Genomic DNA, 22,935 nt, shown 5'->3' with positions numbered 1-22,935 from the left:
CTACACCGGAAAGCACAGTGGTCCATGGCGAGTGAGGAAAGCATATCAAAAGAGAGCGTCTACCGAAAGCTCATCATGCTAGATGCGTGATGTTTGGAAGTCCCTATTAAAGGCCTATGTCCTGCAGTGGATATCGGCTGATATGATATCTGATTATATCAGATGGCTAATAAAAATCCATGCGATATAGGCCTCAACAGCTCATGTCAAGTCAATGGTCAAATTCAAAATTCATTTATTTCAATTTGGCTTATTATACAAGCACTTTTGAAACGTCAGTTTGTCATGATTTAATTATGGTAAGTAAAGTCGAAAACTTAAAATTAAAATTACGTCATGTATCATTATCGTGGTCATGGTCAAATATCATAGGTGTGATGCTTGCCCGCTGGACTATTGTTGTACCCACTTCTAACAGTGTATTTCCATCTTACCGGGACGCTAAATCGCTTGGCGGTACGTCTTTGCCGGTAGGGTGGTAACTAGCCACGGCCGTAGCCTCCCACCAGCCTGACTTGGACCAATTAAGAAAACCTTAATCGACACGAGCATAATATTATAGTTAACTTTCTCATCTCCAGGTAGAAACTTGAGAAAAAGAAGAGAACTTTAGAAAGAATTTTCTTTCTTTGGTATTAAGAACCCGGATCTTATTGGAACTAAGCAACAAGTCCCCGCATTATTAAAACTTTTCGCTGTATTATTACAACCTAAATCATTCGTAAGAAAGTTTTTAGAAATTGTTTCCAAGTTAGGTCGTGTCCATACGAACTGTAAACAGTCACTTTTAGCTCTAGTGTGTCCCTAAAGACTTAGTGACATTATCATCATCGTGAGATATTTGGAGCTGATATATGAAGCTATAATCCAGCTATCGTGTTACGTGTTCCTCTATTTGATGACTTCAGTTCAGTTCATTGTTAAGCTGCGTGAACGCCGTCACGCTGCTAGTCGCGTTAGTGATTTTGTGTTGTAATTATTGATCATAAGTAGTTTAGTGTGGGCATGGAGAACATGTGGGGCAAGGCAGGCGAGTGTTTATGCATTATGAAAGGATCCTTTTAACCTTTAAACACCCAAGGTGTCACAAGTCCTGGGACCTACTCGAGGTGTTTCCTCTACCACTAAATGATGGTACAATCACTGTCGCTGCTAGTCACGTTATAATAATCCATTATACTGCTTGGTTTGCGTAGTATACTCGTATCACAAAGCTTGATGTATGTATCTATCACTATTATATAATAATGACATGGACTCTTCCAAGTGGGCCGGCTTCTATCTCGTAGATAGCATCGTCGCTTGACATCAAGTGAGGTCGCAGTCAAAAGCTAACTTGTAATAAGTCGTCAGGAATAAGTCGGGATGCTGGCAAGAGACCTGGTAGATTGACGCTGGTTCCCTGTGAAATGAGGCGGGCCCTAATGTAGACGCTACATGCATTGAAACATTAGCACCGTGTCATACCAGGGAGACAGAATCAAGACCGGCAGCAGAAAAAGCTGAAACCGGTGGCACAAGTATGTCCCTCTGACTGAGAGTTACTTGTAACTTTAGCCGTGGAGACCCTTGGGCCACGGAGTCGCATTGCCAAAAAATTACACCGAATTATTTCACCACGGCTAGATGCTTCGACTGGTGACAGAAGGGCTGGCTCATTCTTTAGCGCAAAGTTATAAGGATAAGTTAGCTTAAGTTCCTTATTGTATTCTTTCTCAATAAAAAAAAACTTGTAATTAAATTAAATAAAATATGGGTTGCTGATTTTATGCCAACCGTGGCTGCGCCTTTAGCTCCTGGCACACATTACAACTGTATAAATCAAGTTTTAAATCTCGCAGCACAAAGTTACGCCTGGAATTGTAACATTTGTTCTGTTTCAAGTTAGAGGTTTAACCGTTACCCAAAGCCAGTGGCGGCGTGGAGCGAATTACTGTTACTGTTATTGGTGTAAGCTTTCTATTTCGTCTATTAAAAATGTCATAAACACGTGAACCTCTTTTGTGAACATTTTTAAGAATACTCTAGACGATTAATCGTCGAATGAGGCAGTCAGATACTGTCAGTATACTAGTTAGTAGTGGTTAGCCTAGTTTGTAGTACAAGAGGTCCTAAGTTCGAGTCCTAGGTCAGACTATGAGATATGTAGCTTTACTTTCTTTCAAGAAATTTCCTATGAAGTATCTCAGTGTGATGTTGAAAAGTTCAATCAAGCAATTTATTTATTGCACATATTCTGTAGACAGGTGATGCAAATAGTAAATATATCTTCCAAATTTGGCAAGCCTAATAGGGATACTACATACATGATCTATTACTACATGAATGATGTTTTTTTTTTGTAATAATAATCAAATATTTATTTAAGTATTACTTGTTTATATAACTTTCGTTGTTTACAATGAGACTAAATGAAATTAAGACAATTCGCCAATTTTTTCCGCCTCAGTTTCGATTCGCTAGTGACATATCTATAATATAAAACCTTTAGTATTAATAATTATTATTAATTTAAAGTTTGTGACAATAGGTCTCTGATAGTACGTTTGCCTTCAGTCCTGCAGGCTGATTATGTATCTCGACGTATCACTTCTAACTGTGTAACGCAAAGCTAAATTGAACACTAGAGTGTTTTTGCAATTCCGATTATGTAAGACAAAAGACAGCCACAATGCCTAGTGATATCGTTCTAGGCGCAAAATTTTATCGACATTATGCGACTAAATAAAATACACCCTTTCCCGGTACTACTTACTACGGGTGCGGCATACTTTTGCACATATACGCATTATACTTGATTTTGCTGTTTGTCTGTGGTGAAGTGAAGTGCCATAGTTTCTTTGTTGGTAAACAAAGCCGTATCAAAATATTAATAAAAAAATTGGTTTCGTTGGATCAAAGTACTTGCTACTGCTAGTTTTTTGTTTTCAATAAAAGTAATTAATTAATCATTTTATCGTATACATTTTTATTAGTGTTAATAGTTAATTTATCAAAGTAAACGGCCACTTTTACATAAAACATTATCTACACGAAAGTTCTTCAAAGTTTTATCGTCTGCCTATGATTAATTTAATGGTCGTTGTGATAATATGTAAAGTATATTGTATAGTGTTTTGTTTATTAAAGTTCATCGCTTGCAACTAAAGATGTCCGGGAAACTCAATGATCGCCTTGGCTTGGATCAAACTTGGCGATGGGTTGTTTTGGAGGGCCTTTGGAAAGTCAGGCTACTAAATAAACCTTCCGTGTTCGCGTCTGCCAGTGGCGTTGTGTAAGTTATCACATATCTATATTCTATATTATTATTTTAAAGAGGATGAGAGGAAATTTTTGATATTGTAGGGGGTAATCTCTGGATCTACTAATCCGATTTCGAAAATTCTTTCACCAATAGAAACTCACATAACTTGCGAGTGTAATAGGCTATATTTTATCCCTGTAGTCCCAAGAGAGTGAGAACTATGCAGCTGGAACTGTCGAGCATCAGATAGTAATTATATTCAATTGAAATTCATGATTTTCTATTATAAGTTTAACATAATACTTGGTTTTGTGACTAGCATATTGCATTAACAAGCCTTTTTAAACCACAACTATACCTGCACCTTGTAACCTTTAAGTTCTAAGCATTAAGTACAAGACAAATAATCAAAATCAAACTTTGTCTCATTATGCAGATGTATTAGAATTGTTTGTATTTGTAGGTGTTTGTTTTAGTTACATTAAGGCTAAATATAAAATCCTACCTTGATTAGTAATTTTTTTATGATGATTGAGGCTAGCCACTTAAAATAATTAATTCAAATTTCAATTACAATATATAGTTAAGTTAAATCCTACAAGTATCTGTATCTCCTACAAAACTGGATAAAATATAAGGCAAATCAAAAAACAAAAGAGCTCAGTTTAATCCCATAAAAGCCCAGTTGCTGCAGAGTATAGACTAGAGGGTTTGTCAGGGATATAGGTCCATAAGCACAGCAATAGCCCAGTGGATGTAACCTCTGCCTCAGATTCCAGAGGGTGTGGGTTTGTATCCAGTCCGGGGCATGCAGCTCCAACTTTTCAGTTGTGTACATTTTAAGATATTAAATATCACATGTATCAAATGGTGAAGGAAAACATCGTGAGGAAACCTGCATACCAGATAATTCTCTTAATTCTCTGCTTATCTGAAGTCTGCTAATCCGCTTTGGGTCAGAGTGGTGGACTATTGGTCTAATCATGAATGAATGAATAGTATTACCTAATCCAGTGTATGTAATTCTTAATGATAATAATTGCTAATTCAAATAATAATTTGTACTTTATATTTTCTTTTATTATGTACATGTTCAGCTTAATAAATATTGCACATTTTGATTTGTTAAATATCATCATTTTGATTTGTTAAATATCACATATAATCTCAATATTCCCACAGGAATGAGATCTACTTAAAGAAACCGGGGGCATATGTAGTTCATGTAATAAAAAAATATTTTCTACATTTCAGATCAACATGAAGATGTGGGCTCTAAACTTTGAGTGCCAGGGACTGACTATGGAAGTCTCCATGTCGCTGGTCACCATTGAGGTGCAAAACACCTTGAAAAAATTGGTGATTCTGAATCCTTCATCTCTATGAACGATTCATGAAGAAAGAATTAAACAAACATTTAATGAACAGATTTTTTATAAGATTATTATCAATAATGACATTGCATATGAGAGAAAATTTTCAAATATAATTTCATTTTAATTTAATATAGTTAATTATGACATCACTGTATATAAAGAATATGATTATTATCATTTGGTTAATTTCAGTATTACATAGTATTAGATAAAAATTTTATTGTAAAATTGCACATCAAAATATGTTTTATTATCTATTATTAGGAGGAAATATTATTTAACTATTATTATTATCCCTAATAGCCCAGTGAATGTGACCTCTGCCTCCAATTCCGGAGGGTGTGGGTTCGAACCCGTTCCGGGGCACGCACCTCCAACTTTTCAGTTGTGTGCATTTTAAGAAACTAAATATCACGTGTCTCAAACAGTGAAGGAAAACATCGTGAGGAAACCTGCATACCAGAGAATTCTCTTAATTCTCTGCATATGTGATGTCTGCCAATGTAATCCAAATATGCTGGCCCATATTCGGCTCCTGTCAGAATGAGAGGGGTTAGGCATTGGCCTTCCCTTACCTTATCAGCCGATAGACGTCCACTGCTGGACATAGGCCTCTTACATGGACCTCCAAGCACAACGATCTTGAGCCGCGAACATCCAACCAACCGACCAACCACGCTTTCCAGTGCGGGGTCTCCCGAGTGCGGGTAGGCACTAACCCCTCTTACTGGGGGAGACTCGAGCTCAGCAGTGAGCCGAATATGTGTTTATAATGATGATGATGATGATGATGATGATGATGATGATGATGATTATTTAAGTAATTGTAAAAGAAAAAATTTAATACTACATTAGTTGTTTATCTATACAATTCAATAATTTTAAGAACAAAACATGTACCTACCACATTGTAGGAAATAAATAAATAATGATTTGATTAAAAACAATGTTGTTTAATGTTAAGCAGGTAGGGCCAGGTAGTTAAAGTAGATACTCTATATTTGTGTAACATCTATTACTTAAAAATAAAAAATATATTTACTTGTGTATTTTTTATTCAGACTTAATATATTGTTGTTGACAAATTTTGTTATAATATATATCTTTCATTCTTTAGTTTAATTTAATCAAGAAACGACCCTACTTACACATATAGATACCCCCTCTAACAAAAATAGACTGAAGTATAGGTAAATATTTAACAAAAATGTAAATTAAAAATTAATTACAGATTAATTAAAAACATGACTACAATTTGAATTATCAACTTTAATAATTTGCTTCAAAATAAAAACACATACGCGTGGCGCAGTAAGTAGTGCTCCTGCATCCACGGTCATGGTTTCGATTCCCACACCTGGAAAATATTTGTGTGAAGAGCATGGGTTTTTTCCAGTGTGTGTGTATTTATACCTACATTATATAAGTATTTATAGGTAGTATATAAATGTAAATGAATATTATAATATCAACTATCTTAGTACCCACAACACAAGCTACTCTGTATGCCTACTTTGGGGCTAGATAGTGCTTTGTATGGTTTAAGTATAAATAATTATACAGAAGGCTTGGTCACGAAAAAATATATCCAGTCCTTTGTCTGCATAGCTTGAGGGTTCTAGCAACTTGGTATCATGGTGAGGAATCCTTGGACAATACTGCCATCACAAGGATTACTGTTTTCTGTATCCAGCCCTTGATCTAACAGCCAAGTGAAAGCTTCTTTAGGTGTTGGTTGAAACATTGTTAAGCTCTTCACTTCTTCAAAATTATTAGTGATTCTCCTAGAAAAATAAATCATAATGTAGGTATACATGGTACTGCCCAACAAGTTCTTATAAAGTAGGTATATAATATACTGACCTGTGATAAGTCTCCTCCTTCGGCTGCATAGCTTGAGGGTTTAGGAAACCAGAGTTCATGGTTTTGGAGTGAGGAAACATTTTACAATATGCACCCAACTACAAGGCTCCACCGTATTTCTGACACAGCAATGTTGTCCATATCTTCATGGGATCTAGGAGCAGCTCCCAAGATGGGGGTCATCATGCAAACATTGGTCACCTGAAAGAATTGAAGTGTGTATTGCAATGTATTATGTATTTTGCCTACATAAAAGTAACAGTTTCATAATTTAGATTTGGATCCTGTAGTTTCATTAACTGACAGTTATACCTAAGCAACAGCTTACCTAACAACCAACAGCGGTCCCTATTGGGCAGGTTTTCCTCAAGTGGTCTTATTGCACTGGTTCCATATGTACAAGTCATAAGATGCACCACCAAATTGAGCATCCACTATGTTATTATTAGATTGGCATCACATATCTGAAATATTAATTGACAATATATAAATAAGTTAATGTTTAAATAAAAGGAGGTACCATGCTTTTATTCAATTCTAATTGTTAGCCTCCTAGTAGCTCTTGGCTTGTAGGCCGAACTATTGTCACATGGGTGCAATCAATCCGCCCTAATACCCGGGCAATCCAAATTTTTTCATAAATCTGTAAGTAGATGTTAATCTAGATTAAGCACCTGGGTATATGTCTATTTACAGTAACATCCTGTGATATAAATAAGCACTCTGTGTATTATTTATTAATCTCATTTTGCAAATAAGTTTTTATGCAAAATCAACCTATGAAAGATTCAGTGTGGTAGTGAACACAAATTAGTTGAGTCTTAGAAAAAAAAAACTAAAAATATAATGAATAGGTTATGTTTATGTTTCATACTGTGCTATAAGTTAGTTTCATACTTACTTATTTATAATGATTTTGTGTTTAATGCAAAGGGAACTTAACACATTTTTTTTAAACAGCTGGGGTATTCAGGAGCGTCAGCGACTTCATGTAGGCATTTGCTAAAAGATGGCTTAGCCATGACAAAGCCATTTGTATGATCCATTGGCATAAAAGTTTAAAGCTGCCAAGACCTGTAAATAATATTCAATGGTTTAATTTAGGTTCTTAGGATGACAGTGACAGATCTTTAGATAATATTATTTGTTTCTTACAATCTAACACAAATACTACTGGACTGATTATAAAAAATCTTTCACCATTGGTAAGCTACAGCACAGAGTAATATAGGCTATAAAATATAGCCCGTATTACTCTGTGCTACCCCATATTCCCACAGGAACGGGAACTACACCGGTCAAACTATGGTGTGTCTGCTAGTACTGAATAAGCCTACTCCAAATCTTAAACCAACTTATCCTATGATGGAAGCTCACCATATAAAAATACCATATTTGGCTCACTGCTGAGCTCGAGTCTCCTCTCAGAATGAGAGGGGTTAGGCCCATAGTCCACGTCACTTGCTCAACGCAGAGAATGAAGAAAATTCCTTCATTCATTCATATAACTTACTTATCTCTAATTCATTGCGAACAGCAGTTGTTCAAAGACTTTGTATTTCTTCTAAAACCTGCTGGTATCGCGACACGAAAGTTTTGCAATGAACTCGACAAAGACATCTTTTTCGTTCCGTTTCCGCGTACAATACAAATGCTACATGCATTGTATTGTACATGGCAATGTCGGTAAACCCTACAAAAATAACACAATTAATTAAATTCACTTCAACTAACTCTAAAACTGTAATTCTGCTTTATGAAATAAGTATGTAGGTAGGTACCTACTATATATTCTCAACTTTCGTCATATTTTACATGAAAAACTTTTCTAATTCTGATTTTATTGACTTACAAACTAATACCTTACTTACAAGGTATAGTACAAAATTCAAAAAAATCCTAAAAGTACTTTTATTTGTAATTATTGAATCACAGGCGTCAAGTAAACTTTATTAAAACACTGCTCGGTATTAGTTTCTATAGCGATTGACTTTGACAACTTCTGTGTCACCCAGTTGTATGATCACTAGGCTTACATAATCGCTTAAACTGACTATCGATACGTAAAAACTGCGTTATAACTTGGATAAATCCCTACAAGTGACCGTGACAGAGAACGATCCAAGATGACGTCATTTCGGTGGGAGATGTGTGTTACATGATCGCAAAAACGAAAAATCGCTGTCATTTGTTGTCGTGACTGTGATTTTAAAGCGTTCACCGAGTTACATAATGACCCTGCTGGTTTATTACTGATTAATTAGATAGTGGTTGTTAAGGAGTTCACATTATCACCCAAACCCCATTGGAGCAGCGTAGTGTTTCTAAATTCCATATCCCTTATATATGAAGGGATCTGTCATAGACCCTTAAATTAGCTGATAGTGGTTAACCCACACTTTAACAAGAGAAGATAAATAAAAAGCTTGCAATAAAATAGTTAGGATTAGTTAAATAACAGCCAATGTTTATCAACCAATAAATACAATTCAACAACATAAACATCCACCCCCATATACGCCATTATAATAAGTTGCGCGCAAGTTGAGCTGCCAGTTGGTACAGTAAAGTGGATGCAACAATATGGGCAGCGCAACTTAAGTGCGCCCGCAGTAAAACTGCGCCGTAACTGTTTGTTTAGAGCATCCACTACGCTCCATATAGCGATGCTGTGACACAGGGTAGCTTGCTCACAGAGGTTGTTACGTGAAAACGTATTTAATACCATCATGGTCGTCATCATCATCGTCATCATCAACTAATTTTATTTAACGACTGCCGTGCGACCTTCAATTCGAGGAGATTCGGAACCTTGATTTAGTAAATAATCACGGACGTCAGGACTGACAGACCAAAACACCCTTTCCGAACGGGCCTTTAAGCCGAGCCTTTTCTTGCACTCGAGCCCCACTTGGCGATATCTCTTCACTCCCACAAAGCCCTCCCTAACACAGCTGAGGTCCCATTAAAGAGCCTACAGCAATTACGCAATCAAAAATAAAAAAAATAAAATTTATTAGGTCTAAATTGACCATGTGCTTCTTCAGAGATTTGGGCTTAGGGCTAGTGTTTGAATTCGTAACTATACTGATATAACTGATAGGTTTTAATTATTTGATGAAGATGGACAGCCGAGGCACGGATGTGTAATACCACAAACTTCTCAACTCGGAGATGCCTTCTGATTTTTTTATCTATCTTTTGTTTAGATGCTGTTGACTTTGGTAATAAAAATCCAATATTTTATTTAACCGACCTCATGAAATTTGATAAGTATGGTGAGAACGCCAGATGGGATGCTGACACTTATAGAGCGCTATCACATGCAATTATACTTGTGCTCTCCGAAACACGATATTTGACCAAAGAACAATTCCTATTTTCACGCTGCATACTCATTTATTTTTGGTATATATTTTATATCTTGCTACTATGTAAATAGTATAAAACCTTAATCCAAAGTTAATGAAAATCTGCTTAAGCAAACAACCATCTTAGTTTAGTTTAAATAATTACACTTTCAAAACAATCATAAAAAAAAAAGTTAAAGTGTATTTAATTAAAGTTGATTTAAAGTATTATTTGGATACGTGCAACTCATTTTCTGTAAATGCAGAGATACTCAATTAGATGAGACATAACATTATACAAAGCTGGATCCACTGCAATTTAATTAAAGACAACAGCTGACTGAAATAGACTAGCTGCATGCTCAGTACGATTTTATTACAACTTCCGTCGGTCTCTGTCGCGAATTAACCTGCGCTCTCAATATAGACAAAGTAAGTTTAGGTCCAAATGAAATGAACGATGCAGAATACCTGTCAGTTGCAGCGGCACTGGTGTTTATTTCTGGGGTCTTCGAGACCTTTATTAATTCAGCAGTGCAGTTGCATTTATTGGGCTATCACTTGTTAATTTGTTTTGCTGCTGTTTTATTATACCCTGGTACTTACCTACAATGATTACTATAATTAACAGAAGTTGCACACTCAATGAAAACATACCAAAAGCGTATGCATCCAATCCAAATAAACTTGCAAGGTATCTAATGATGAAGAAACCTGGTAACTTTCAAAAAGCTCAAGAAACGAGCACCAGAAGATGTCATGAAATAGACACTATATTATTATATTTGGGCAAATCACTAGATTTCGCACCAAATACGCCTTAACCTCTTGACTCCTAAATGGACGACCGGTCGCCCATCGTATCCATTACGTGACATGTAAAAATTATAAAGTAAACTTAGGGCAATAGGCGAGCACAGTATCATGCTCGGCGCGATAGAGGAATATAAAGATTTTTTTAAATGGCTCACAACGGTAGATTAAAACCGCATTCCCTGACTGTCGGCTTCTTCAACGCAGACGGGCTTTTCGATAAAATACTCGCGGGCAGCGAATGGTTAATACAAATACTTAAAATCACGCTGAATGTCTCACGACAGATTGCAGGAATAATGAAAGACTAAAAAAAAATTCTGGGGTCTTCGAGACCTTTATTAATTCAGCAGTGCAGTTTCATTTATTGGGCTATCACTTGTTAATTTGTTTTGCTGCTGTTTTATTGTACCCTGGTACTTATCTACAATGATTAAGAGTAATTTAATTAAGTGCTTACCTAGCTAGTAAAATGAGGGTGGCTGGTGGCCAGACCTTCATTTTATAAACGCTCATCCTCATTGTTTACAGGTAAGTGTGGGAGACGATTAGGGGATTTGCACTATGAACTACTGAGATAGCACCATGGTGACATTGGAATATAGCTGCTTTTAAAGATTCAGTACCCAGATAAAGGTCATTTTGTTTTTTTTTTGGAGTTTACTCCATAGGAATCTATTTTTCATATATAGCCCCCGGTATGAAAAAATATGAGCAGTAAAATTCGATGAGCGAATGACAGAGTTACACTTTTAGGCGCAACCTATTCTGCGCACCTTTCAACGTACGCTACCGCCAACAGCGTGCATATGCGTGCGGGTGCGCACGCCGCGGCCTGTTGCTCCTCATGCGCACCTTTCACTTTTCAGGCGTAGGTACAAAATAAGAATAAAATATTATCATCTGCGTCGCCAGACAGTTTCAACCCTGCGAAAACACCGTTTTATATTAAATGTTTAAGAGGTTGACAGAGGATTAGAAGCCAGATTAGATAATGCCAAGCCGGTAATTTTCATGATAAACAAAGACTTGCTTTTACCACGCTTTTATAGCATTGACAGAGACGTGATAGCTCAGTGGATATGACCTCTGCCTCCAATTTCGGAGGGTATGGGTTCGAATCCGGTCCGGGGCATGCACCTCCAACTTTTCAGTTATGTGCATCTTAAGATATTAAATATCACGTGTCTCAAACGGTGAAGGAAAATATCATGAGGAAACCTGTATACCAGAGAATTTCTTAAATCTCTGCGTGTGTGAAGTCTGCCAATCCGCATTGGGCCAGCGTGGTGGACTATTGGCCTAACCCCTCTCATTCTGAGAAGAGACTCGAGCTTAGCAGTGAGCCGTATATGGGTTGATAACGACGATAGCATTGACACTCAGTTTATACAATTTTCCTAATGTTATCTTTAGATTTTACTTGCCCAATCTAATTCTTGCAAATAAATGATTATTATTATTATTATTATTATTATTATTATTATTATTTTGTATAAGTTAACATGATCCAAAGAGTTTTCCGCTACAGCGCAGCTTCCGAGCACATCTCGCTATCATCTTTCTAAGTGTCGCGCCACATCCAATAAACGTTACGTATTGTAGCACTGAGCTCGTACTGAAAGGTGCTATTTATTTTGTAGCTAAAACTATACGTGATATTGTACGATAGCTACAACGATCGACAGTCTGTGATAGTCAGACATGCCTCAATTTAATAATAATAGCTTTTATTTTCTGAAATATTAACTTTACAATTTTACAAAGTAAATAATTTTAAAGAAAGTAAAACATAAAAAACCCGACTGTTTAAGCGTAATGAACTGAAAAGAGTAAAACCAGTATCATACAGAATGTCTCCTAATTCGGTACGCCTTACGAAAAAAGCCTCCTCTAACTCTTTCTGTTTTCTGTCTACCGCTATTCTTATCCAAAGAGGTCCTATGATCATTTTTAGATCATCTTCTCATATTTTTCCTTTGAAACCTCGACTCCATTAATTGTTAATGAGGACTTAAACGAGTGGTAACACCATCAACTACTTACCCTGCTGTTACATTTCCAGTAGCAAACTGAGAATTTGTTAGAAGGAAAGCTCAATTACTCATAGCCAGTTGTAATTGAGTAGTTTCATAAGTAGAACGTCCTGGATTTTGTGTAAAGATGGATGTCTTAGTAGGCAATAATGAAAATAAATAACGATTAATCAATTTAAAATGTAAAACCATTCCAACCCTTGATCACTTAGCTCAAAGCGAACAACATTAATAACGTCTCCATACGTAAGCCTCAGCCATTCTTACATCGTAAAAAAGGAATATTTCCCTACTAAACCTTGCCATAAACACAATACATCAACATTATCTCGTACCGTCCACACATACTTTAAGTACGTGAACATAAAACTGATATTTAACTGTCCGACTGCGTCGTGTATCTTGGCATTACCCGTCCATGTAACTCTCCCTAATTCCGCTATAAAAGTATGGGGCACTTTAGTTTATGACAATCTAAAGTTAATAACTTTGAAGATGGTTTATGCAAGTCCTTTGATGGTTTATAGGGCATTATTAACGTCTGTCCCTGCCCTTGGAGTTATTGCCTTACTTGTAAGGGTTGAAGGGGTTTTTGGTTGAAATCAGATGATTTTTACGACGTGTTTTTCTAAAGGGTATACAACCTCGGTTTGGGTTGCGTGAAAGTTTTATGAGCGTCTATTTTCATTTTCTTCCTTCTAAAAGCCTATAAATTTTGCATAGATATGACTTAAAATTGTTTTTCTTATTTATCGATCCATTCAATATAGTAATATGTTGACCACACTGGAAAGCGCAGTGTTGGTCGACCCCCCACTGGACCGAAGACATCAAGAGAGTTGCAGGGAGCGGCTGGATGCTGGCGGTTCGAGACCGTTTTGTTTGGAAGTCCAAGTAAGAGGCCTATGTCCACCAGAGGACGTCCATCGGCTGATAATGATGATGATGATGATGAGTAATATTGTTAATAATTTAATATTGTTTTTGATAACAACATTTATATAAATAAATAATATTTCTGGCGCCAAACAGTAATTTGCTGAAAAGATAACTGTTTTCAATTAAATAGATAATTTAAAGATTCGTTTCTGCGGCGCTGTGTATATGTGGGTGTGTGTGTGTGTCACCTTACTACTACATTTAATCAGTGAAGTATGTGTCGGAATACGCGCAGTGTAGGGTTCCGCAGTTATACGCTAAGCTTTTGGTTGGTCAACTAAAACTCTTAAAATTTTAATACCTACGTTTTTGTATTTTTTAGACGTTTAACTTCCAGCGAGAACACAATATGACTCTTATAGCTTTAGTACAAAATTTTACTAATATTTTACACCTGTTTATGAATCGAAAACAACACACCTACAATATTTTTAGACACATTACATTTTATACAATATATAACACCCCCCACTATGATATTAACGATTAAAAAAAATCAACCTTTACATTAAAAAAGAGTATTTTTCAAGATTTTATCTTACAACTTCGACAGTATACCTAATGTAAATGCAAAATTACGGCGTTCAGACAGACAAACGTTGTCGACACAACAAACCCTTATTAGTTTCATAATGTCAGTCGCAAAAAAAACCCTCCTTGTTGACTAGGGAACCCTAAAAAAGCTGACCCTATTCCTGAAAAAGAATACCCACGTATACCTAATGTAAATCACACTTAGCATGCATAATCAACTGAAAGGCCAAAGTTGTCCAATCCACAACCTGTTCAGCAAATTTAAAACTTTCACCAAAGCGTACAAAGTGTTACGAACATTTGAGCCGAGCCCCTGAGCGCAGAGTCGTTGATATTAACATAGCTTTGTGAAGCAACTTTGTCTTCACCTGCAGTGGACAGAGGTGCAGCCTCAAAATGAATCGTTATAAACCTTTTTATATACAACTGCTTAGCTATAGATAGGCAAATTCGTTCGTAACACATGACCTGTAGTAGCAAATGTCATTCCCATGCATTTTTCTAGTTTTCGAAGCGTTAGCGATCGTAGAAAGAGAATAGCTAGAGGGAATAGAACTCTTTTTGTCTGCGAAGGATAAACCAAAACAAGACGTATTTCAAAGAATACATCGGGTACAAGGTATTAGGTCTATGCGTAACGTCAGGTGAGGTACAGGTATGTTTTGGTCGTAAATCGAAATTGAAGGAAAGCTTCATTCTGTTTTGATCTCAAGAAATGTTATCCTACCGAACGGCGCTTTCCCCTTTTTTTATTTTTTAGGGTTCCGTATCTAAAAATAATAAAATAAAAGTCTGAAAATCACGTAGTTGTCCGTCTGTTAGTTTGTCAGGACCATTTTTCTACACAACGCCTGAAGATGGCATATTGTAATTATTTTTTAGAAAAATTAGTGTAAAGTTATGAAAAAAATAAAATATAAGTACTGGGATAAATCGCAAAGTTTGTCCCTGACAAGGGACTCAAAATCTAAAATCTTAATAGCAGACTATACTAGAATTATGAAATAAACAAAAAGCGAAGTACAAGTTGAAATATCGTAAAATTAATTTCTAGTGCCGTGCCTTCAGTATATATAGGTATGTCCCATAATTTAATTAATTTTTTGTTAGAGATTTCTGTTTTAGAAATTTTTGTTTTTTGTCGGTAACTACTTCAAAAATAATTGTTTATTTTCTTATTACGGTCGTGTTTTACACTTTGGGTATGGAACCCAAAAAAATTGCAATTGCAGCTATAAATATTATTAATTTTCTATATCAGATCATTTACGGGTCAAACTACGGAACCCGGTGCGCGAGTACGACTGTCACTTGGCCGGATTTTTTATTTTTTTATATATTTTATCAACGTATGTTTTATTGTCGGCACCACCGCAGATGGGCGAAAGCTCTTACGTATCCGCGCCCGACATCGCTCCAATAATTCACAATCGCGTCTTCCTTACACAACAATCCCATCTATTGAAGGCTTCATCGTTACTGCTACGGGTGTTTTCCGATATTTTTATCGAAATTCCGGTTAGTGTCTGTTCATATTATAGGCATAAAAAAATCGGTAGTCTGAAAAGTCGGTTTACTGACGATAGTTGAACGTGACAACGTCATAAGAGTATACTGATGGAATACTTGCATTTTTGAAAAGAAAATGTTCGCTTTCCTAAAATACTGTTTATTAATCTTCATAGACAAGACTATACTTTATTTCTTGTAAAAAAAGTTTGCAACCCTAGAGCGAGGGAACGACGCATGACGTCATCATTTTTCGAGTGTGCTGCTGGCTCCATCGAATTATAAGACGTTGTCATGTCAAAAATGTTATCATCATCATCACTATCAACCCATATTCAACTCAGAATGAGAGGGTTAAGGCCAGTAGTCCATCACGCTGGCCCAATGTGGATTGGCAGACTTCACATACGTAGAAATTAATAAAATTCTCAGATATGCAGGTTTCCTCACGGTGTTTTTCCGTTTGAGCCACGTGATATTTATTTTTTAAAATGCACATACCTGAAAAAAATGGAGGTGCATGCCCGGGGGATTTGGAACTTTAATTCACCACATATACACTCAGAGACATAATTATCCGCCCATTAAAGCGGGCGGATAATTGTGCCTCTAAGTATATTTAATGCTGATTGATGGATTTTGTGTGATATAGAGTGACAATTAAAGCAAATTAAGTTAATTACACCATCAACTTTTAAACTTCGGGATACTTATAATTTCTTATCGAAAACCCCAATATTTTTTCGCCTCAGCCGGTACACGATATCAGAATAGTACAAGCTGAACCAACAAGGCATAATCTGGTGTCCCCAAGTATTATTATACTTTTTGTGTGACAATTTTCGCATTTATTTGATTAAATTAAGAAAAAAACGATTAAATACAATCATAGCAATTATATTGCTATTTAAAAATATAAATGCAAAAGAAATCTCAGCATTTATTGCTGTTGAAACAACAAAGGCGCTTAATTGAATTTTCACGACCACTGTTTATCTGCAACAATAAAACAATTATCTATAAAAAAATAATTGTGCTCGGCGGTTTCACCCACGCACCTTGCGTTACCATTTTTATATCGGGATTATAAATTAATCTATGCGCTATTCAAGACTACATTATATTTCTGCGTTTAATACCATTCAGATCCGTTTAGACATTCCAAAGTTAATTTCAATTTCATTCCAAATTCAATTCATTCCAAAGTTTCCAAAAATTTGTAACTACCCTGACTTTGTTAAAATTAAGTACATTCATTTATTACAATTGACATAACAAATGAATTAAATAATTAAAATGGCCATTAATTTATATGCCGTAAAAGTAGGGAAGTAGTGTCAACAAAATATCTATAACCTGTTTAAATGCCTTGGCTTCACTAGAACTGCTGTAAGTTTCTAGTATATAAGAGTGGTTACAATAGCATCCATGCACCTCCAAGTTTTTAGTTATGTGCATTTTAAGTAATTAAATATCACGTGTCTTAAACGGTGAAGGAAGAAGGTTCCTTAGGAAATCTGCACACCAGATAATTTTCTTAATTCTCTGCGTGTGTGAAGTCTGCCAATTCCCATTGGGCCAGCCTGGCCGACTATTGGCATCTCTCTCTAAAGTCGCTCAGCGGGCGATGGAGAGAATTATGCTTGGAGTTTCTCTGCGTGATCGAAATGAGGAGATCCGCAAACGTACCAAAGTCACTGATGTAGCTCAGCGAGTCGCGAAGCTGAAGTGGTAAGACAGGCCACACAATTCGAAGAGAGTTCGAATGAACGTTGGGGTTCCAAGACTGTTGGAATGGCGACCTCGCAGCGGAAAGCGCAGTATTGATCGACCCCTCACTAAAACGCTGGTCTCGAGACCGTTGTGTTTTGGAAGTCTATGCAAGAGGCCTATTTCCAGCAGTGGACGTCCATTGGCTGATAATGATGATGAATGATGAGGGAATATGAGCGGGGAAGGGAAGTGTTCCAGTCTCGAGCTCTATTCGGAGATTTTCTCTGTGTCACACGTGGCCCTGTTCACCGTGAATCCATAACATAATAAGATTTCGTTTCCGAGTGTCGATATATTGGCTTTGTTATCTATGGGCTGACAAAAATGTCAGACACACAACTGAAGTCAACATTCTGTAAAAAAAAACGACGAAAAACGTGAATAAAAAGTCAAATTATAATCAATCTAATAAATAAAAAAAAACATATAAATTTTGTCATTGCATGTGAAAAGAATATAATTTATTCGACAAATGCAAACAATAATAAAATATATGTTTACCAGTTTTAGCGAATTCATCATTAACAACCCATACAACAACTTTATTTGTATCAAAACTAAACCCGTAATTGCTTGTTGAAAAAGAATTTCATTTTAAATAATATGGATACAACTAAATATTTTTATTAATACCCGTAATTTGTGCACTCTAAATAAAATATCACAACTGACTATTTAATGTAGCGCCATCAATAACGAGTTTTGAATAAAAGCTTCATTTTCAGAAAATGTATGAATAGTCGAAATATTTATTTCACCTGCAACACGTGTATATCACCGTGTCGGTAGGTAGGATGTTTATTGCGTCGATATTTCATTGGGCAGCACTCTTGTCGATTTTATACGCGGCGGCACGGGACGGTGGCCTGATTGATGGCTGCTACGTACTTGTACGTAGAGTTGTAGACGTACGGGGTTTTGGGTAAACTTTTTGGAGTCTTATACGCAATGACGTGCACTTCATAGATCCATATATGAACTGCATACCCCGATCATTGAAGGAAGAACAATTTTCCATTTTGTACAATTAGTACATTTCGTATAATTTGTACATGTTGTGTCTACCCTAGTTAAACCATATGCACGCCACAGGTTACACTGTTAGTTATGTACTAAGCTTATACAACGAGAGCCTTCGCTATTTATACCACAGTTAGCTAGTTTCAGATTATAAGTTTCCTAGCCCATATTCCAAATGTAAGTATAAAACGTAATTTTGCTACTTTAAATCATAAAAAATCAATTTTCCAGAGCCTTGTGGCGAAACTTTGCTAGAGGCCCTTAAAGTTCTTAAACAGTTTTTCGAAGGGTTGGCGCAAAGCTAAGTGACTGACGATTGGAAACATGAATTATCTTATTATATCGAATGAAATATAATAAAAATATTATTTTTACTTGGACTGTTTACCTGTGGTCTAGATCCTTGAAACCTGCTATCATATTAAATAAAACCACTGCATTCCAAACTCCATCATTGTTTACAATAAGTACTTACCTATGATAGCATCAGTACACAAACTTTGGCCTTCACAAAGCTTAAGCTTTGAGCCTCAAATAGCTCAACGGTAAAAGCAATCAATCACCAAGGGGTAGTGCTTCGATCCCCGCCCCTATGGACTTTTGTCGTACCCACTCCTAATACAGTCTTTCCCGACTAATTGGAGGGGAATAGGAATATTGGTCATATATACAAGATATGATGATTTTTCTGTCAAGACTCAACTTAAGGTAGGTGTGGAGTATACAGTAGGTATAATGTGATAACGTGCACTCTGGTTTACGAGTCGCAGCTAACTGCGAGTGCAGAACCCGATCCTTGGTCGGAGTCGCGCGTATAAATTATTGCGGAGACGTTTTATAGGCCAGTGTTAGTGGTTCAGTGTGTCTGGGCTTTATTGGGTTTTCTTTCAGGAAATTATTAGTTGAGTCACGGAGGTGCGAATAGGTGCGAATCCATGGACTCGCTGTGCGGGATAGCCCATTGGATATGACTTCTGCCTCCAACATTTCAGTTGTGTGCATTTTAAAAAATAAAATATCACGTGTCTCAAACGGTGAAAGAAAACATTGTGAGGAAACCAGAGAATTTTCTTAAAGTCCATGCCGATATGGAAATTGTAACTTAACCTAACGGACTTAATAAAATAATAATAATAATAATAATAATAATAATAATAAAAATAATAATGACCATAATGCTTTTTACTGACATTTCATATTATTCTGACATTTTACCAATACTATTTTGACTTTTTAATTTTATTTTCGATTTTTGTTTTTTATGTTTTTTTTAATATGGGTGTATGCCTGAAATAAATGAATTTTATTTTATTTTTATTTATTTTTATTAATTCTCTGCGTGAAGTTTGCCAATCCGCATTGGGCCATAATTTAAAATATAATTTCTGAACAAAGGTACCTTAACAATTTAAGTTTAATTTAATTTAATTGCTATTGACTTTCATTTTTAATTTTTTTTTAGATTTTAATTGTGTCTTTTTGAATTGTTGTACTCCAGAAATAGTCAAATGCATAATTATCTGTGTATTCTCAACAAATAAATGAATATGAATATGAAATTATCAGTATACAAATCATGCCCACAAATCAAGTAAACTATCTTCGGCTGCAACACGAAATATAATGGCAGTAAACTTAAGTAAGTAACTAATTGTATTATGTGTGGTTTGTTCTTGATTGCCTTCATTTCGATGATGAAAATAGACCTGCCCTAGACAATAAAGGAAATAATCAAATTATTTTTATCCCGGTGGGAATATCCCTATCAATCACTATTTACTATTTATATATTATTAATGAGCAGCTACGAGAATGTGTCACTAACAAACACGTCATAAAAAAAGTATATAAATTAAATCCCATGTACGATTAATAATAATAAATTGTCAGCGAATAATGTGCGAATCATTACAAGTGCGAATTGCGTGCGTGTGAAACTCGGCAGTACATTGCGAGCTGAATAGAAAGCTTTATAATAATTTAATAAGGCACATCGATTGTTCCAAAAGCCATTTATTTTAAAATGATGACATATTAAATTTTATGGACGATATTTCCAGCTATAAATATAATAGGAATTTATTTTGCTAAAACAAATATTAATAGAATAATTCTACATTACCTACTCCTACATAACTTGAGGATTTTAAGAGCCGTGATAGCCCAGTGGATATGACCTCTGCCTCCGATTCCGGAGGGTGTGGGTTCGAATCCGGTCCGGGGCATGCACCTCCAACTTTTCAGTTGTGTGCATTTTATATCACGTGTCTCAATCGATGAAGGAAAACATCGTGAGGAAACCTGCATACCTGAGAATTATCTTAATTCTCTGCGTGTGTAAAGTCTGCCAATCCGCATTGGGCCAGCGTGGTGGACTATTGGCCTAACCCCTCTCATTCTGAGAGGAGACTCGAGCTCAGCAGTGAGCCGAATATGGGTTGATGACGACGACATAACTTGATTTGTCTGAAATTTGGAATAGAAATAAGATTTTTTTGTGTACACAGGCTACTTTTCATCCCGGAAAAATACAAAGACCGCTAGTTTCATATAAATCCACTAACAAACGTCATAATTTTTTTTATTTTATTATTCTTTACAACTTAGCCCTTGACTACAATCTCACCTGATGGTAAGTGATGATACAATCTAAGATGGAATCGGGCTAACTTGTTAGGAGAAGGATGAAATTTACACGCCTTTCGGTTTCTACACGACGTCATACCGGAACGCTAAATCGCTTGGCGGTACGTCTTTGTCGGTAGGATGGTAACTAGCCTCAGCCAAAGCCTCCCACCAGCCTGAATTGACCTGCTAATCCTAAAAGGGTATCTACTCACACATGATTTTTTTTTATTTCTTTTGTGCGCTACAAATACTCTGCTTATTATAAGTGCGTGTCTATAGTTGTAGTCTAAATGTAAATGACTGACTCTTCATAGTTTCAGCACAGAACTTGTAGATTGTTCCACGATGTATACGTGTCTACAACATGGTATAGTCACAATGTTATAGCGTTATAAGTTTTAAGTAGAAATAAGCGGTTTGGGCTCGCAACGTCTCGGAGGTCGCGATAACACGAGGAAACAGGAGTTCTGGTCCGTGGTGCACGTCATAGGAGGTGGTCACTGGGTTGGTTGTAGGTTTGACGACCTGGCGCTGTAGGTACTTCTCAACGAAGAGATCTTAGGTTCAATGCCCAGCTTGAGTCAATTTAAGATTATATTTTCAAAATTTTAATTATATTGCCTATATTTTGATAACTAGCGGACCCATTCAAGTTTCGTTTTGACAGTTAGGTTAGCAACCAATCGCAAGAAAGGTATCGGCGACAAACAAAGTTTTTACTCGCTTATAGATCTGTATATTGCAAGGTATTTTATATGGAGTCACGCAAACCTGTTTAGATTTGCGTGACTCCATATAAAATGTATTAGTATCTGTGCCTGAGAAAGACATAACAAGATACACATGGTAGCCCATGTTCTGCTCCAATTACTAATATATTTCTATACTAAAATTCATAAAAACCGGTTTTGGATGGTTGGAGGTTTTGGCCGTGGCTAGTTACCACCGTGAAGGCAAAGACGTACCGCCAAGCGATTCAGCGTTCCGCTACGATGTCGTGTAGAAACTGAAAGGGGTGTGAATTTTCAGCCTCCTCCTAACAAGTTAGACCGCTTCCATTTTAGACTGCATCATCACTTACCATCAGGTGAGATTGTAGTCAAGGGCTAACTTAAAAAAAAGTAAAGAAGTAAAAGTAGGTAGTAAGTCATTCCGCTTTGACTGTAAAAAAGTGAAAAACAAACCAACAAATTCGTTAACTTCTTTAACGAATTTTAAATTATACTTACTTTTTTATCTCTTAATGCTTACAAGAAGAATACATTCAGATAAATAAACTCCGTTGTATTCTCTCATGAATTGACCCACTCAAAACATTACCAACTAAAACTTTCAAAGTGATTTTGTGTAAAGTTTTCTTGGGAAAATAACAATGTGCTGAACTATATTATACGAGACAAATTTGTATTCAGAGTACATTAACTAAAATGTTGTCATTCGAACTGTACTTTGATACGTTTTGTTGTAAATAAAATACCGAATACAAAGAGAAACAATAATTTTATTTTCATTCATATTTAAAAAAATAATTGACATCCAACGGTAGTTCTTATGGGAGAACATTTTAACCTTCATAGGCTAACTAAATTACTGAATTTACAGGCCTTCGGGTCATATTTGACCCAGTGTTTTATAATTTATGATATACGAATTTAACTGCGAGACTTGGTCTATAGGCCTCATTAGAACGCTCAGAGTCACCGAGGGATGAAGTGAGCTATGTTCGAATACCTCTGATTGATTAAAACAGAAATGAAATGAAAAATACCAAAGTCAGGGTTATACGTTGCTCATCGAGTGGCAAAGCTGACGTTGGAATGCATGGGGAATAAGATTTGAAGCGCCGATGA

The 22,935-nt window shown here is 36.1% G+C and overlaps 2 long non-coding RNA genes across 3 annotated transcripts; one reads left to right on the top strand and one right to left on the bottom strand.

Annotated features, from left to right (window-relative positions):
- The first annotated feature begins 2,560 nt into the window (after window positions 1–2,560).
- Window positions 2,561–5,661, top strand: LOC128199270 (uncharacterized). Its single transcript, XR_008251922.1, has 2 exons — window positions 2,561–3,274; window positions 4,499–5,661. It is a non-coding gene; the product is annotated as an uncharacterized LOC128199270 (long non-coding RNA).
- On the bottom strand, window positions 4,729–8,723 carry LOC128199269 (uncharacterized). 2 transcript variants are annotated; one of them, XR_008251920.1, is made up of 5 exons: window positions 7,997–8,723; window positions 7,385–7,557; window positions 6,812–6,947; window positions 6,484–6,684; window positions 4,729–6,404 (listed from the first exon to the last, which is right to left on the bottom strand). It is a non-coding gene; the product is annotated as an uncharacterized LOC128199269 (long non-coding RNA). The 2 variants fall into 2 exon arrangements; XR_008251921.1 differs by having other exon boundaries at window positions 8,218–8,723.
- Window positions 8,724–22,935: the final 14,212 nt, after the last annotated feature.

This window comes from Bicyclus anynana, chromosome 21 (genome assembly GCF_947172395.1).
Source record: "Bicyclus anynana chromosome 21, ilBicAnyn1.1, whole genome shotgun sequence".
Lineage (NCBI taxonomy): Eukaryota > Metazoa > Arthropoda > Insecta > Lepidoptera > Nymphalidae > Bicyclus > Bicyclus anynana.
This window is presented reverse-complemented; position numbering and strand designations above follow the sequence as displayed.